Genomic DNA, 15,881 nt, shown 5'->3' on the forward strand with positions numbered 1-15,881 from the left:
AGAACACAGAGACATTAAATTCTATTTCGGAGGCCACCCAGCTAGCCGTGAACAGCAGAGAGATTAAACACTCAGGAGTTCCTGACCTGAGATCAGAGGCTCGTTTTAGGTGACGGCCAGCGAAGGCAGGCGGCGGGGCAGCGGGGTCCAGAGCTGGCTGTCGGTGGAAGCTGACGACACCTGCAAGGAGCACAGGAGGCAGCTGCAACGCAGATGGGGCACTGGGGTCCCCTGCCGAGCGTGCGGCTCCCTTTCACTCCATCGCAGTCCTGCGGTCTCACTCAGCTCAGTCTTGGCCCGCTGAGTAAAGTGCACCGTTCACTTCCTGTTCTGCGCAGAAGACCCTTCCGGTGACAGACCCAGGCCGCCGAAGTATCAGCAGGGCTGCAGGATGGCACCGTGTTTCTCAGAGACCCTGGTTGGAGACACCGTAGGTTAGGGGCTGAGGAAAGGTCTGCCTCGGTGGGGACAGGATGGTCCCGAACAAACCTCAAACACATCCCGGGCCTGTCATCCTACTGCCCTGAGGAGGTGCCTCCAGGGACGAGGTCACCAAACTGGTGCCTACAAAGAACTATTAACAGTAGATTTTGAGGGCAATTTGTAGCAACAGTCCCCTCATTTCCTGGTCTCCAAAGAGTCCTGAGGCTCCTCGGAGAATCAATACTCCCTGGCCCTTCTTCTTAGCTGAGGTGGAGAGAGCCTAAAAAAATATGCTCGAATGCAGCTTCCAGAGAAAACATGGTATACAGGCACACCACCCTGAAGAACAAATTTTTTGAAACCTCAAAATACCTTGCCTATCAGTGTTCCCCTTGCCCCACCCAAGTTTTATCTCTCATTAGCCACCAGGGACAATATTTCTAATAAGCATCAAAAAATCATCATTTACTCCTACAGTATCTGTAAAGAGTCTTAGAAATAAAAGGAACCTTAAGAAACACGTGCAGCCACTAGAATAGCAAAATAATTATTCCACAGCCAGTCAGTGGAGAATCCAGGAATACGAATTAGCTATCCCATCTCCTAAACTGGGAGTTTTCTCTTTCATTAGTATTTTTTCAACAAACATCGACAGTGTGCCTACGAAGGCAAAAGGAAGCCCACACGACCATGCTCTGGCTCTGAAAATTTCTGTCTCAGAAGTAACACACATCTTTTCTGCCCACATTTCATGGGCAAGTCACTGGCCATGCCAAATTTATTTCCATGGGATGGATTATCCTTCTGTGGAAAAATCATCAAGTGTTTGTGAACAGTAAAACAGTCTTCCACAAGAACTGAGGATAAGTCTTGGTTTCACCCAGCTTAGTTAAGGAGTTAGGACCCCAGAAGGTAAATAGTCCAATAAAGGGGAAGCAACCACAGCACCTCATTCCTCAACCAAATCTACAGACACTCTGAAGATACACACATCAGTGAGGAACACAGGGCAGAAAAGCTCTCCGGAAGCTCTCTGGGGAGAAGAATGCTTTTTCCAACCTGAGAAATTCAAGAACATATGTGCATAAGTCCCTGACACGGGATCTGAAATTTTTCATGTACATGCAAATTCAACCAGATGTAGGGCTCTGAGGATGAGACACATCACCATGATGGTGTCTGCTCTTGCTTTTCTTCAGTGTTCTAGATGCTAAAGCTAGAATGCTCTTTTAAAAACAGAAAACTGGTTGCATTTGCCCAACCCTTCTTCAACTTTCCCATGCACAACTTTCCATTGTTGAAAACCCATCAATGGCTTCCCATTGCTTTTACTCTAAAGATTACCATTCTAACTAAGAGTTCTGTATTCTCTCTGTTCTAGGCACACTGGCCTTCTTTTAGTTCTTTGGGATTATATGCTTCTCCCATCCACAGAGCCATTCTGCATGTTGTGCCCAGCATTTGGAATGCTCTTCTCTACCCTCTTCATCCAGGTAGAGGACAGTCTTTTGATTGTGGCTTATTGTCATTGCCTTCAGAACGTGTTCCTTGACCTCCTTCACCAAATCAATCTCTTTACATTATTCATATAACAAATATATTTTGAGGGTCTTCTAAGTGCCAGGCATCTGTGCCATAAAGGTAAGAAAACAATGTGGCAGGGAAGCACAATAAACAATAAATATAAACCCCATCAGGTATGATAGGTGTAATGAACATATAAACAGGGTAAAGGCCAAAAGGATGGGATATGCACCATTTCAGATAAAGTGGCCAGAGAATACCTATCTAAAGAAGAGACACTCAACAGAGCCACCAATGAAGTGGAAGAAAAAAGTTCCAGGTAGAAGGAACAACAGTGCAAAGGTCCTAAAGGTAGAGCGTTGGAGGAAGAGCCACAGGTTTATGATTTATTTCCATGCTGTGTACCTTAGTACTTATCACAGTTGCAAGTTAAAACATTCATTTATATTATCTGATTAATGCTCATTGCTTTTCTAGATTATTCCTTCTATTGACATAAAGACAGGAACCGTATCCATTTTTTGCTCATCATTGACTGTTGAATCTCCTGTGTCCTGCCTGATGCCTAGCACATAATAGATCCTTGATATGCATCTGTAGAATGAAGAAATGAAGACTACATGAATGAATGATGAAGCAGATCCCTAGATGACCACATATAGTAGGTGTTGTCTGTGTGCCACCCATATACCCTTAAAACTTACCTATAAATGGCAAGAGCTATTTACCCTGAAACCCCTACCTATAGAATTTTCCTTCTGACAAAGATGGAATGCTTGGCCAATGAATTTCAGGGAGTAGTTAATGTCCCTAGAAATAGCCTTCTACCAACGTCAATGGATAGTCAGGTGATACATATATCCCAGTGCCCTTATCCCTTGAGTGGGATAACTAGTAGGAAGTGATTCTTAACCCTGGGAGATTGTATCTCCAGAGAACATTTGGCAATGTCTGCAGTCCTTTTGGGTTGTTACAACTTGAGGGGAGGGGGGGAATGAAACTTGCACCCAGTGGGTAGAGGCCAGAGACTCCTAAACATGTAACAACATACAGGACATCCCCCTAAACAAAACAAAATGACCCAGCTCAAAATGCCAACAGTGCTGAGGTAAGAAAGCCTCTCTAAGGTGTGTTCTACACAGTTTCCCAAGGTCCCCAGCAGAACTGAGCTCTAGGTGCCCACAGTAGTAGCTGGTTTAATAACACAGCATTTACTGGCTTCCTTCCCTTCCCTGGCTCACTTCCTCATTTCCCTACTAGTGTTTCCTGAGATCGCCTCCCAAATAAACTACTTGCCTTCAAATCTTTGTTTGAGAGTCTTCTTCTGGTCAAACCCAAACCATAAAATAGCTCTCAAACTTTATATTTCTCAACAACCAGTCTCCCCTACTGTTCAGCCATGTAATAAAGCCACGGGACTGGACAAGGAAACCAGGATGTAAACAAGTGACACTGGCTTCTTGAAAATGGCAGCACTGGGGCTGCAGCACAGTGGCTGTGCCACCTGACATATGATCTGGTTTAGGAATAGAAGCTCTTTTCCCGCTTGTACCTCTAAAGAGTCACTCAATTTGGACAGTTACCTGGCACAAGATGATGGAAAGAAGAAAGAACACAGGGGCAGGCAATCGAAGCCCTGGCCTAAATCTTGCCTCTCTTGCTAACTAGATCCCTCCCCTACCTGAGTCCCTAAGTTGTCCTGTACTTGGTTCCCCCAAAGGACTTTATTGGGTAGGATGATCACTAAGGATTCTTGGAGCCCTAGCATTCTACAATTATAAGAAACAATCTCACTTCCCATGCCCCCTCCACCATAACCCAAGCATTTTCTGCTCTGTTTGGAAACCTCTTCCCCTCCAGTCCAAACATGGACTCCCAGAGCAGTGCTCTACACTACAGGCCTCACATATCCACATTCTTGCAATTCAGTTCAGCTCTTCAAAATCTGCATGTCTTGGAGTGCTTGGGTGGCTCAGTCGGTTAAGCATCCGACATTTGATCTTAGCTCAGGTCTTGATCTCAGGGTCGTGAGTTCAAGCCCTGTATTGGGCCAAGACTACTTAAAAAAAAAAAAAAAAAATTGGCAAGTCTCCAGGCTTCATTTCCTTGAGGCAAACCAAGGCACAAAAATGTTTGTTCATTTTCTCAAGGTTGCAAAGTTGTAAAACTCAGTTTAGACACTTGAACAACTGAAAAAATATGCCTAAATGTCCACTACTTTTATACTGGGTGTGAGGTTTCAAGTGCAAATTGACGGAAACATTAAAATCCTTCCTCCCAATTAACAGAAATAAGGAATGAAGTGTTCTGATTGAGAATGACCATATGCTGTAGAATGATCAATTTTTGAATAATTAGAAAATAAAGGCCCACATACTTTAAAACTCACATTGCAGATAAGCATATATTTTCTTAAAAATTCCAATGGTCTTTCAGATTGGCAGAAATAACAAGAATGTTTGCCATTGGTTTAGCTCTGGGTCATTTACAGTCCCAGTTTTCAAAAGGTCTGTATTATATCCAGAAAAGCTGGGCATGTAATTTCAGTAAAGCTGCAAGTGTCAGTCAAGGTTACAGAATATGAAAATAGGAATTATTGCTGTGTCTAATCTGATGAGAAAAATAGCATATTTTACTTTTATTTTTCACAAAAATATTTACTGAGTTACCACAAAGATAAATGGTTTTATAAATAAGTTCTAAGTACTTTATTGTATTACTAAGACAACATTCATTTGAAAGTTTTAAAATTTAAAAAGTAAATAAAAAATCATGAAAATAAAATTAAAATTGACTACAATTCTATATGTAGGGACTATTATATGTGTTTTCATGTACTTCCTACCAATTTTTCAGGCCTTTTTTTTTTTTTCATCAAAATGTTCATACCTTATTTGCTTAAATTCCAGTTTGGTTTAACAGAGTGTTATATTAGTTTCAGGTGTACAATATAGGGAGCCTACAATTCTATACATTACTCAGTGCTCATCAAGATAAGTGTACTCTTAATCCCTTTCACGTATTTCATTCATCCCCCCACCCACCTTTCTTCTGGCAACCCCCAGTTTCTTTTCTATAGTTAAAAGTCTGTTTTTTGGTTTGCCTCTTTTTTTCTTTGTTCATTTGTTTTGTTTCTTAAATTCCACACAAGTTAAATGTATGGCATTTGTCTTTCTCTGATTTATTTCATTTAGCATTGTATTCTCCAGAACCATCCATGTTGTTGCAAATGGCAAGATGTGTTCCTTATGGTTGAGTATTCTCTTCTGTGTATGTCTGTGTTAATATATATACACCACATTTTCTTCATCCATTCATCTACCAATGGACACTTGGGTTGCTTCCATAGTTTGGCTATGGTATATAATGCTGCAGTATATAATGCTGCAGTAAACATAGGGATGGATATATCTTTTGAGTTAGTGTTTTTGGATTCTTTGGGTAAATACCCACTAGTGGAATTCCTGGATCATATGGCAATTCTATTTTTAATTGTTTGAGGAACTTCCATACTGTTTTCCACAGTGGCTGCACCACCAGACCGCATTCCCACCAACGGTGTACGAGGGTTCCTTTTTTAATCCACATCGTTACCAACACCGTTGTTTGTGTTTTTGATTTTAGCCATTCTGACAGGTGTGAGGTGATACCTCGTTGTTGTTTTAATTTGCATTTCCCTGATGACAAGTGATGTTGAGCATCTTTTCATGTGTCTGTTGGTCATCTGGATGTCCCTTTGGAGGACTGTCTATTCATGTCTTCTGCCCCTTTTTAATTGGATTATTGGGTTTGGGGTGTTGTACATGTTTTGGATACTAACCCTTTATCAGATAAGTAATTTGCAAATATCTCCTCCTATTCGGTAGGTTGTCCTTTACTTTTCTGGATGGTTTCCTTTGCTGTGCAGAGGTCTTTCTTTTGATGTAGTCCCAGTAGTTTATCTTTGCTTTTGTTTCCCTTGCCTCAGGAGACATAGCTAGAAAAGTGTTGCTATGACCAGTGTCAGAGACATGACTGCCTGTGCTCTCTTCTAAGATTTTTATGGTTTCAGGCCTCACATTTGGGTCCTTAATCCATTTTGAGTTTACTTTTGTGTATGGTGTGAGCAAGTGGTCCAGTTTCATTCTTTTGCGTGTAGCTGTCCAGTTTTCCCAACACCATTTGTTGAAGAGACGGTCTTTTTCTCATTGCATATTCCTGCCTCCTTTGTCAAAGATTAATTGACCATATATTTTTTTTTCCATGGGTTCTTTTTGGGGCTCTGTATTCTGTTCCATTGATCTATGTGTCTTTTTTTGTGTGTGCCAGTACCATACTGTTTTGATTACTAGAGCTTGGTAGTATCTCTTTATATCTGGGATTGTGATACTTCCAGTTTAGCTATTTTTTAAATTTAATGTTTATTTATTTTTGAGAGAGAGAGAGACAGAGCATGAGCAGGGGAGGGACACAGAGAGAGGAAGACACAGAATCTGAAGCAGGCTCCAGGCCCTGAGCTGTCAGCACAGAGCTGGATGCAGGGCTCAAACACATGAACCATGAGATCATGACCTGAGCTGAAGTCATATACTTAACCCGCTGAGCCATCCAAGCACCCCGTTTTGTTCTTCTTTTTCAAGATTGCTTTGGATGTCCTAGATCTTGTGTGGATCCATAAAAATTGTAGGATTATTTGTTCTAGTTCTGTGAAGAATACTATTGATATTTTGATAGTGATTGCATTAAATCTGTAGGTTTTGAGTAGTACGGACATTTTAACAATATTTGTTCTTCCAATAAACCAGCATGGAACATCTTACCATTTGTCTTGCTTCAATTATTTTCATCAGTGTTTTACAGTTTTCAGAGTACAGGTCTTTCACCTCCTCAGTTAAGTTTTTTCCTAGGTATTTTTTGTTATATCAATGGGAATGTTTTCTTAATTTCTCTTTCTGCTGCTTATTAGTATATAGAAACACAACAGATTTCTGTATATTGACCTTGTAACCTGCAACCTTACTAAGTTAATTTATCAGTTCTACTAGCCTTTGGTGTAGTCTATATATTCTATGTATAGTATATATATTTGCTATAGTATATATAGCATAACTATTTATATACATATATATATTCTATATATAGTATCATGTCATTTGCCAATAGTGAAAGTTTTACTTCTTCCTTACCAATTAGGATACTTATTATTTCTTTTTCTTGTCTGATTGCTGTAGCTAGGTCTTCCAGTACTATGTTGAATAAAAGTGGTGAGAGTAGACATCCTTCTCTTGTTCCTGATCTTAGGGGAAAAGCTCTCAGTTTTTCAACATGGAGTATGACCCTAGGGTTTTTCATATATAGCCTTTATTATGTTAAGGTATGTTCCTTCTAAATCTACTTTAATGGTTTTTATCATGATGTTGTACTTTGTCAAATGCTTTTTTGCATCTATTGAAATGATCATATGGTTTTTAACTTTTGATATGATGCATCACACTGACTGATTTGCAAATTTTAAACCAACCTTGTATCCCAGGAATAAATCCTACTTGATCATGGTCAATGATTTTTTTTTTAATGTATTGTTAGATTCAGTTTGCTAATATAATGTTGACAATTTTGCATATATGTTCATCAGAGACATTAGCTTGTGGTTCCTTTTTTTTTTTTTTTTGTATTGTCTTTATATGATTTTGGTATCAGGGTAATGCTGGCCACATAGAATGAATTTGGAAGTTTTATATCCTCTTTCCTCTTCTATTTTTTGGAATAGTTTGAGAGGAATAGGTATTAGCTCTTCTTTAAATGTTTGGTAGAATCACCTGTGAAGCCATCTGGTTCTAGACTTCTGTTTTTTGGGAGATTTTTGATAATGATTCAATTTCATTGCTGGTGATCAGTCTGTTCAAATTTTCTATTTCTTCCTGATTCAATTTTGAGAGGTTATGTGTTTCTAAGAATTATTGCATTTCTTCTAGGTTGTCCAATTTGTTGGCATATAATTTTTCATGATATTCTCTTATAATCCTTTCTATTTCTATGGTATCAGTATCTCTCTTCCTTCATTTCTGATTTTGAGTCCTCTCTCTTTTTTTTTTTTTTTTTTTTTTTATGAGTCTGGCTTAAGGTTTATCAGTGTTATTGAACTTTTCAAAGAAACAGCCCCTGGTCTCATTGATCTGCTCTACTGTTTGTCTTGTTTATTTCTGCTCTAATCTTTATTCTTTTTTTCCTTCTACTGATTTGGGGTTTTCTTTGTTCTTTTTCTAGCTCTGTTAGGTGTAAGGTTAGGTTGTTTATTTGAAATTTTTCTTGCTTCTGGAGGTAGATCTGAACTGCTGTAATCTTTCTCTTAGAACAGCTTTTGCTGCATCCCAAAGATTTGGGACCAGTATGTATTCATTTTCATTTGTCTCCCTGTATTTGTTGATTTCCTCTTTGATTTCTTGTTTGACCCTTTCACTGTTTAGAAGCATGTTATTTAACTTCCATATATTTGTATTCTTTTCAGATTTTTTTCCCTGTGGTTGATTTCAACATTCATAGCATTGTGGTTGGAAAACACGCATGGTATGATGTCTCTTTGAATTAATACATTTTTTTCGTGGCCTAATATGTGATCTATTCTGGAGAATGTTCCATGTACACTTGAAAAGAATGTGTATTCTCCATTAGGATGGAATGATCTGAACATATATCTGTTACATCCATCCAGTCCAATTTGTCATGCAAAGCCACTGTTTGTTGATTTTCTGTTTGGATAATCAATCCACTAATCTAATGCAGTGTTAAAGTCCCCTACTATTCTGTTAACAGCAACACACAGAAATGGTTAGGACTGAGGAAGTAGGGAGGTTGGGGCAGATGGGTACTTCTTACCTTATTGCTTGAATGTTTTTCACTGAAAAAGCCTTGGTTTTTTAATTAAAATAAAACTCAATTTGGATTTTCCTTAATTCAGTAAATACATGCATGCATACATAAAAAAAATAAAGTCCCCTACTATTATTGTATTACTACTGATTACTTCCTTTATGTTTGCTATTAGCTGCTTTATATATTTGGGTGCTCTCATGTTGGGTGCATAAATATTACAACTGTTGTATCTTCTTGTTGGATTGGTCCCTTTATGATTATATAGTGTCCTTGTCTCTTGTTACAGTCTTTGTTTTAAAGTCTATTTTGTCTGACATAAGTATTGCTACCTTTTCTTTCACTTTCATTTGTATGATAAATGCTTTTTCATTCCTTTACTTTCAATCCGCAAGTGTTTTTAGGTCTGAAGTAAGTCTTTTATAGGCAGCATATAGATGTCTTGCTTTTTTATCCATTCCGTCACACTATGTCTTTTGACTGGAGCATTTAGTCCATTAACATTCAAAGTAATTATTGATAGGTATGTACTTATTGCCATTTTGTTACTTGCTGTATAGTTATTTTTGTAGTTCTTCTCTGTTCCTTTCTTCTCTTGCTTTCTTGGTTTGCTAGCTTTCTTTAGTGAAATACTTGGATTCCTTTCTCTTTATTTTTTTGCATATCTATTACAGGTTTTTGATTTGTGTTACCATTAGGTTTGTATATAACATGTTATACATATAGCAATCTATATTAAGTTGATGTTTACTTAAGTTTGAACCCATTCTTTACTCCTCTCTTCCTACCGTGTTTTAGGTATATGGTGTCATACTTCACATCCTTTTATTTTGTGAATCCCTGGACTGGTTTTTAGAGATAGATGTACTTAATTTTACTACTTTTGTGCTTCAGGCTTTTTTTTTACTCCTACTTATGGTCTTTCCTCTCAAAGAGTACACTTCAACATATCTTGGAGGGCTGAAATCTTTCTCTCTCCTTCTATTCTTAATGATAGCCTTCCCAGATTGAGTATTCTTGGTTGCAAGTTTTTTCTTTTAGCACTTTGAAAGAAATGCCACGTCACTTCCTTTGGCCTGCAAAATTCCTGCTGAAAAGCTGATAGGCCTTATGGAGTTTCCCTTGTATCTAACGGTTTTCTTTTCTCTTCCTGCTTTTAAAATTCTCTTTATCACTACTCATTGCCATTATAATTACTGTGTGTCCTGGTGTGGACCTCCTTGGGGTGATTTTGTGGGAATTCTCTGTGACTTCTGGATCTAGATTTTTATTTCCTTCCTTCAACTCAGAAAGTTTTCAGCTATTATTTCTTCAAATAGATTTTCTGCCCCCTTTCCTCTCTTTTCTCCTTCTGGAATCCTTTAATGTGAATGTTATTATACTTGATGGTGTCACTGAGTTCCCTAAGTTTATTTTCATTTTTTATTTACTCTCTCTCTTGTTCAGCTTGATTGTTTTCCATTACTCTATTAGGTCACTGATCCATTCTTCTGCTACCTCTAGTCTACTATTCATTCTATCTTTTTAATTTCATTTATTGATTTCTTCATCTCTTATTGGTTCTTTTTTATGCTTTCTGTCTCTGTTAATGGTCTCACTGAGGTCCTCCACTCTTTTCTCAAGTCCAGCAAGTATCTTTATGACCATTACCTTTAAAAAAAAAATTAATGTTTATTTTTGAGAGAGAGAGAGAGAGAGAGACAGAGTGAGAGTGGGGGGAGGGCAGAAAGAGAGGAAGACAGAATCTGAAGCAGGCTCCAGGCTCTGAGTTGTCAGCACAGAACCCAACATGGAGCTTGAACTCATGAACCATCAGATCATGACCTGAGCTGAAGTTGGACGTTTAACTGACTAAGCCACACAGGTGCCACACCCCCACTTTTTTTTAAGGGAGAGTGTGTGTGAGTGGGGGAGAGGGACAGAGGGAGAGAGAAAACCTTAAGCAGGGCTCAATACCATGACCCTGGGATCATGACCCAAACCAAAATCAAGAGTCCAACATTCAACTGACGGAGCCATCCTGGCACCCCATCTTTATGACTATTACTTTAAATTTTCTGTCAGGCTTATTATCTCCATTTCACTTAAGCTTTCTTGCTATTATTTTGTCCTGTTCTTTCATTTAGGACATATTCCTCTGACTTCTCATTTTGTCTAACTCTGTGAATATTTCTATGTTAAGAAAGTCAGCTAAGTCTCCTGTGTTGCAAGTAGTGGCCATGTGAAGAAGTGGCCCATAGTGCCTTACAGTGCAATGTCCCCTGTTCACTAGGACCTGGCACTTCAAGAATGTCCCGATGTGTGTTGCATTGACCTGTAATTGTGGCTAAGCTGCTTCAATCCAGTTTGCCTGTTGTGGACAGGGTTCAGTCCTTGTGTTGTTAGTGGGCTACTCTGGGGCTGCCTTAGGCCTGAGTGGAGTCATACCAGGCATTTTCCAGAGATGCAGTAGCACCCAACTGCAGGGCACTTCCCCTGTGTTGTCCCCTGAGTTCTGTTGGTGGGCAGGGCCTGCAGTCAGACCAGATGTCTATTCCCAGCCCACTGCTGGGGCTACAGTCTGACAGTGTGTGTGGTTATCTTCCCCTCTCCCTGGGTCAGAAGTCACTTTGGAGTGGTGCTGTCCCTTCAGGGCTGCTTGTACACCACTAGACTTGTGGCACTGCTTTGGACGGGCTCTGGCCAAAGGCGTATTGGAGGGGACAGATCTGCAGGAGAATGCAGGGGCAGGGCGCATGCTATTAGCAACATTTGCATGGGTCTGCTGTGGGAGGGAACCTGAAACCAAGGCCTAGCTGGAGGGGGCATGTCTACAGAATGCAGGGACAGGGTGCACTGTTAGGAAGTTAGATGGAGTGTGTTGTGCTGTGTTGGCTCCCATAGGTGTCCATGTATCTAGGCTGGGGTGTGGGGGAAGGAAATGGCACCTGCCAGTCCTTTGTTCCTGGCTAAGTCTCCCAATAATCCTTGCCCCTTCAGCACAGCTCTTTGATCAGTAAATAAATCTTCCCCAGGCATTTTTCAAACTGCTGTTTCTAAGCTGTATCTCCAAGAGGCTGTTTGTTGTGCTCTTTAAGGTCTTTAAGGGTAGAGACTCAGTTTCTTCTTGCTCTCCTAGCTCTTCCAGAGCTGAGCCCACTGATTTTTAAAGTTCCAAAGATGTTAAGTTTTCCAAACCAAATGTTATAGGGATTTGTCTTCCTCATGCATGCTCCCTGGTATGAGAGTCTGTTTCTCTACCCTATATGTCCAGGGCGTCCTTCCCTCCTGTGGATAGTCTGCAGGGTCATTTAGCTTTCAACTGCATCTCTACCCTTCCTACCCTCTTTGATGTAGCCTCCTGTGTACTTTTAGCTGCGGAGAGTCTGTTTTACCAGTCTTCAGGTCATTTTATGGGTTATTCACACTGATGTGGGTGTTATCAAGTTGTATCTATGGGATGCAGTGGGCTTAGGCTCCTCCTACTCCGCCATCTTCCCACTTTTTCAGACATTTTTAGCAAAAATTGAGATTATTGTCTAATACATGCACAATTCTTGTATCATGTCTTGCTCATTTCTCACTGTATCATGAGCACTTAAGCCAAGATTCTGATTTGTGTAATCATTGCATAATACTCCATTTTTCAGTCTATGAAAAATTGATTTACCCTCATTGCTGGATGTTTAGGCTGAATCCCATTTCTCAACTTCTACAAAATACTCTCTGATAGATTCTAAAAAAACAAAATCATTGGGTAGATAAACACTTCTAAGGTTCAGAGAAGGTTTAAAAGAAATAAAGGCCAGGAATTATTTAATACCGTTCTCATTCATTCTTAACTTGTCAAGCACAGGATTAACCTAACCCTGGTCTGACTGACAGATCTAGCAAGAATTCCTCATCCTCACCTCAAAGCCTTATGTTGGAGTTATCTTTTTGAAACTCTCTGGGTCTTTAGGAAGAATCTAGAATCATTTTTAGAGAAAAAGGATTTCTGGGGTATAGCTAATATTCTATTTCTTGATCTGGGAAGAGGTTATATAGATGTATTCAGTTTGTAAAAATTCATTGAGTTGTACACTTATGATCTGTGTACTTTTATGTGTTATATTTCAATAAAAAGTATGCCTAGAAAAAAATGTTTCGTGCTTCTTAAAGTCATTAATTTTGAATTTCCTCAAGGGAGTCATCAACAGCCATGAAATCCTTATGGTCTTGGGGAAAAAATACTGTATGTATTTGAAAATTGTTAGGTGCTTTTTAGATGTAAAGAATTATTTTCACCACCTGAGTAAAGCCATTTATGCTAACATGAATGAAGCAATACTCTCAGAGGGCATTTTAATTTTATCATCAAATTAGGTATTCCGAAATTGGTGAGCTGATAGGTGGGGAAGGAAACTTTTGAAGAGGAGGGTTTTCCCCTGTCCACACTTCTCTGGGCTCCCTTGCCCAAAGAATAAGGTACATGTCATCAAGACACTCAGGCTCTAGTTTTAGAATCTAAAGTTCTAAATACAAGATTACCTGAGACATACCCTTTGGCAAGTTCACTAGGATCTGGGGTTAATTTCTTACCTATCCAATGAGACTTCGTTCTCCCTGAGCAAGGCCAACGCATATGGTCAGGGGGGTTGTTCACTGAACAAGAACACCTGGCTCAAGTGTCCAGTGAAGGATGACAACCAATGCTCACCAGGTTATACATCTTCACTAGGGGCTGTAGCTACTCAAAGGAAGAGGGACCTTTTTCTAATTTAATCAAAAATGCCAAAGGGGCTACCAGAGGTTCTGTTTCTGAGGACCCTCACCTTAATATTCTGTGATTCAGGCACATAAAACTGCCACCTCATATGTTCCACCTCCCCCACTTTCAGGCCGGGCCCTGTGGACTCCCTAGGTTGATCCACCATGAAATACAGTTTATGTTATTATTTAGACTCGAGGTTACAAGCAGGGTGGGTTCCCACAACCACACAACATGGGTTTGACTTTAGTTCTAAGACAAGCCCTGTCAGCCTTCTGCTCTGGACATGATCCCCAGAGACCCATGGGTTCTAGACATCTGTGATGGCTGACTTTGTGTGTCACTGGAGCTATGATGCCCAATGGTTTAGTCAAACGCTAGTTCAGATGTTGCTGTGGAGGTATTTTTAAGATGTAATTAGTATTTATAATCCGTAGACTCTAAGTAAAGCAGATTGCCCTCTATAATGTGGGTGGACCTCATCCAATCTATTGAAGGGCTTAGACTTTACAGCAAAGACTGAGGTTCCTTGAAGAAGAAGGAATTTGGTCTCAGAACTGCAACGTAAAAACCCTGCTTGAGTTTCCAGCCTGCTGGCCTGCACTACAGATTTCAGACTTACCAGCCACCATAATCTCACAAGCCAATTCCTTAATAAATTTGTCTCTCTCTACACACACACACACACACACACACGCACGCATCAGTAGGATATATATATCCTATTGTTTTTTTTCTCTGGAGAACATCGACTAATATAGCACCTGAACACTGCCTTTCCAGTGGAGCAAGGCCTGCTAAGAAACCCACGTGTTCTCAGGAGGGCTCTCAGTAGAAGAATCGGCCAGGAGCACAGTGATTCACGGCAATCCAAAAAAGCAGAAACCTACATATGCAGAAACCCCATTTTAGCACTAAGTTTAGAGGACTGACTACAAATACAAGCTCAGAACAAATCATTTTAAGAAAACTGAGTATCCAAACAGAAAGGGTAAGGTTTTGCAGGGTCGGGATCTTAAGATGATTTCATGACCATTTTTAATAATTCAGCAACTGTTTTACATGCTTGACTTTCCTGGATCTTGTAGTATCTCTCAGGAATATAGTCTGTTTTTTAATGTTTATTCATTTTTGAAAGACAGAGAGAGAGCACAAGCAGGGGTGGGGCAGAGAGAGAGGGGGACACAGAATCTGAAGCAGGCTCTAGGCTCTGAGCTGTCAGCACAGAGCCTGATGTGGGGCTCGAACTCACGAATCTCAGGAATATAGTCTTAAACTCAATTCTACTTAAATTCTGGTCCTTTGAGAGAAATGGAATAAAATGTCAGAAGAAACACATTGTATTCTTCCACCAGAGACCATACGATTTCATAGGAGTTTCTTTAGATCCTTGGGTAGTGTGCATTTTAACTAATCCATGTCATTCAGTTGATATTAAAAACAAAGTAAACATTTAAAAATAGTTCAAAAAAGTACATCTTCCCTTGATTTTCATGAGCAGGCCCAGAGTTTGAAATGGCATGTAAAGTCTACCCCCAAAAAAAAAATCTATTTAGGAATTGCAATCCATCATCTTTTCTCCCCTCCCTGTCCCCCTTAATCTTTCTGGCAGATTAATCTGAAGAACTCTGCCCAACCATCTCATTTCCTGTGTGCACACACCCTGTAGACACATACAAGCAGATCATTATCATTCCGGGAGTGATCACGGACCAAATGTTATTTTCACCTTCTCCAGCTTTGCACCGTCTCATTCTGAAGACTCTGGCTGTCAGTCTGTCCTTCACATCTTGGTGGTATTTTTAGCACCATTTCCTTTCAGGTCTGCTTTTCTCCTGTCAGAATTTCCCTGGCAAAGAGATAGTTGCCTTCTAGCTTTTTATACTTTCAGCAATTAATGTTCAGCGGGAAAATTCATAAGTCTTAGTAGAGGGGCCTCAGTTATCTGCTACATCTGCCAATGATGATGAAGATGAAGCGGAGGGGGATGGAGAAGGAGGAGGAAGAGAAAGTGGCAGTAAAGAAGCAAAAGTACCTGCAAGTTTCTTGCGAGTATGATCTGAGTCTTGCTCCTCTTTGAATTCCTGCCTCTTAACATCATGCCCAGCACAGAGCGTGTACTTATTCAATGTTTGGAGATTTAAAAACTATAAAGAAAATGAACAAATGGAAAAGAATGATGTCTGCAGAGAGGGAAGAAGAAAAAGAGGGAGGGAGGGGAGTAGGAGGAAAGAAATATGAACTAAACCTGGAAATATAAGGAGACAGTAAATAAAATAGTTTCTAGAGTCAGAATGACTGGTTTGAGTCTCATTTCTGGAATTCACCAGCTGTGTCACCTTGGACAAGTTTATTA

General features: G+C 39.8%; 1 long non-coding RNA gene across 12 annotated transcripts in view; it reads right to left on the minus strand.

The window, feature by feature from the left end:
• The window catches only part of LOC109491937, a 245,913-nt gene that overhangs the window by 148,612 nt on the left and 81,420 nt on the right, over nt 1–15,881 (minus strand). For 11 of the 12 annotated variants that reach the window (XR_006585748.1, XR_006585743.1, XR_006585742.1 and 8 more), the window contains 2 exons: nt 15,255–15,672; nt 87–415 (listed from right to left, as the gene is read on the minus strand). This is a non-coding gene — a long non-coding RNA (uncharacterized LOC109491937). The remainder of the gene's footprint in view (nt 1–86; nt 416–15,254; nt 15,673–15,881) is intronic. The other variant, XR_006585740.1, reaches the window with a different exon arrangement.

The sequence above is a fragment of the Felis catus genome, chromosome A1, assembly GCF_018350175.1.
Source record: "Felis catus isolate Fca126 chromosome A1, F.catus_Fca126_mat1.0, whole genome shotgun sequence".
NCBI classification, from domain to species: domain Eukaryota; kingdom Metazoa; phylum Chordata; class Mammalia; order Carnivora; family Felidae; genus Felis; species Felis catus.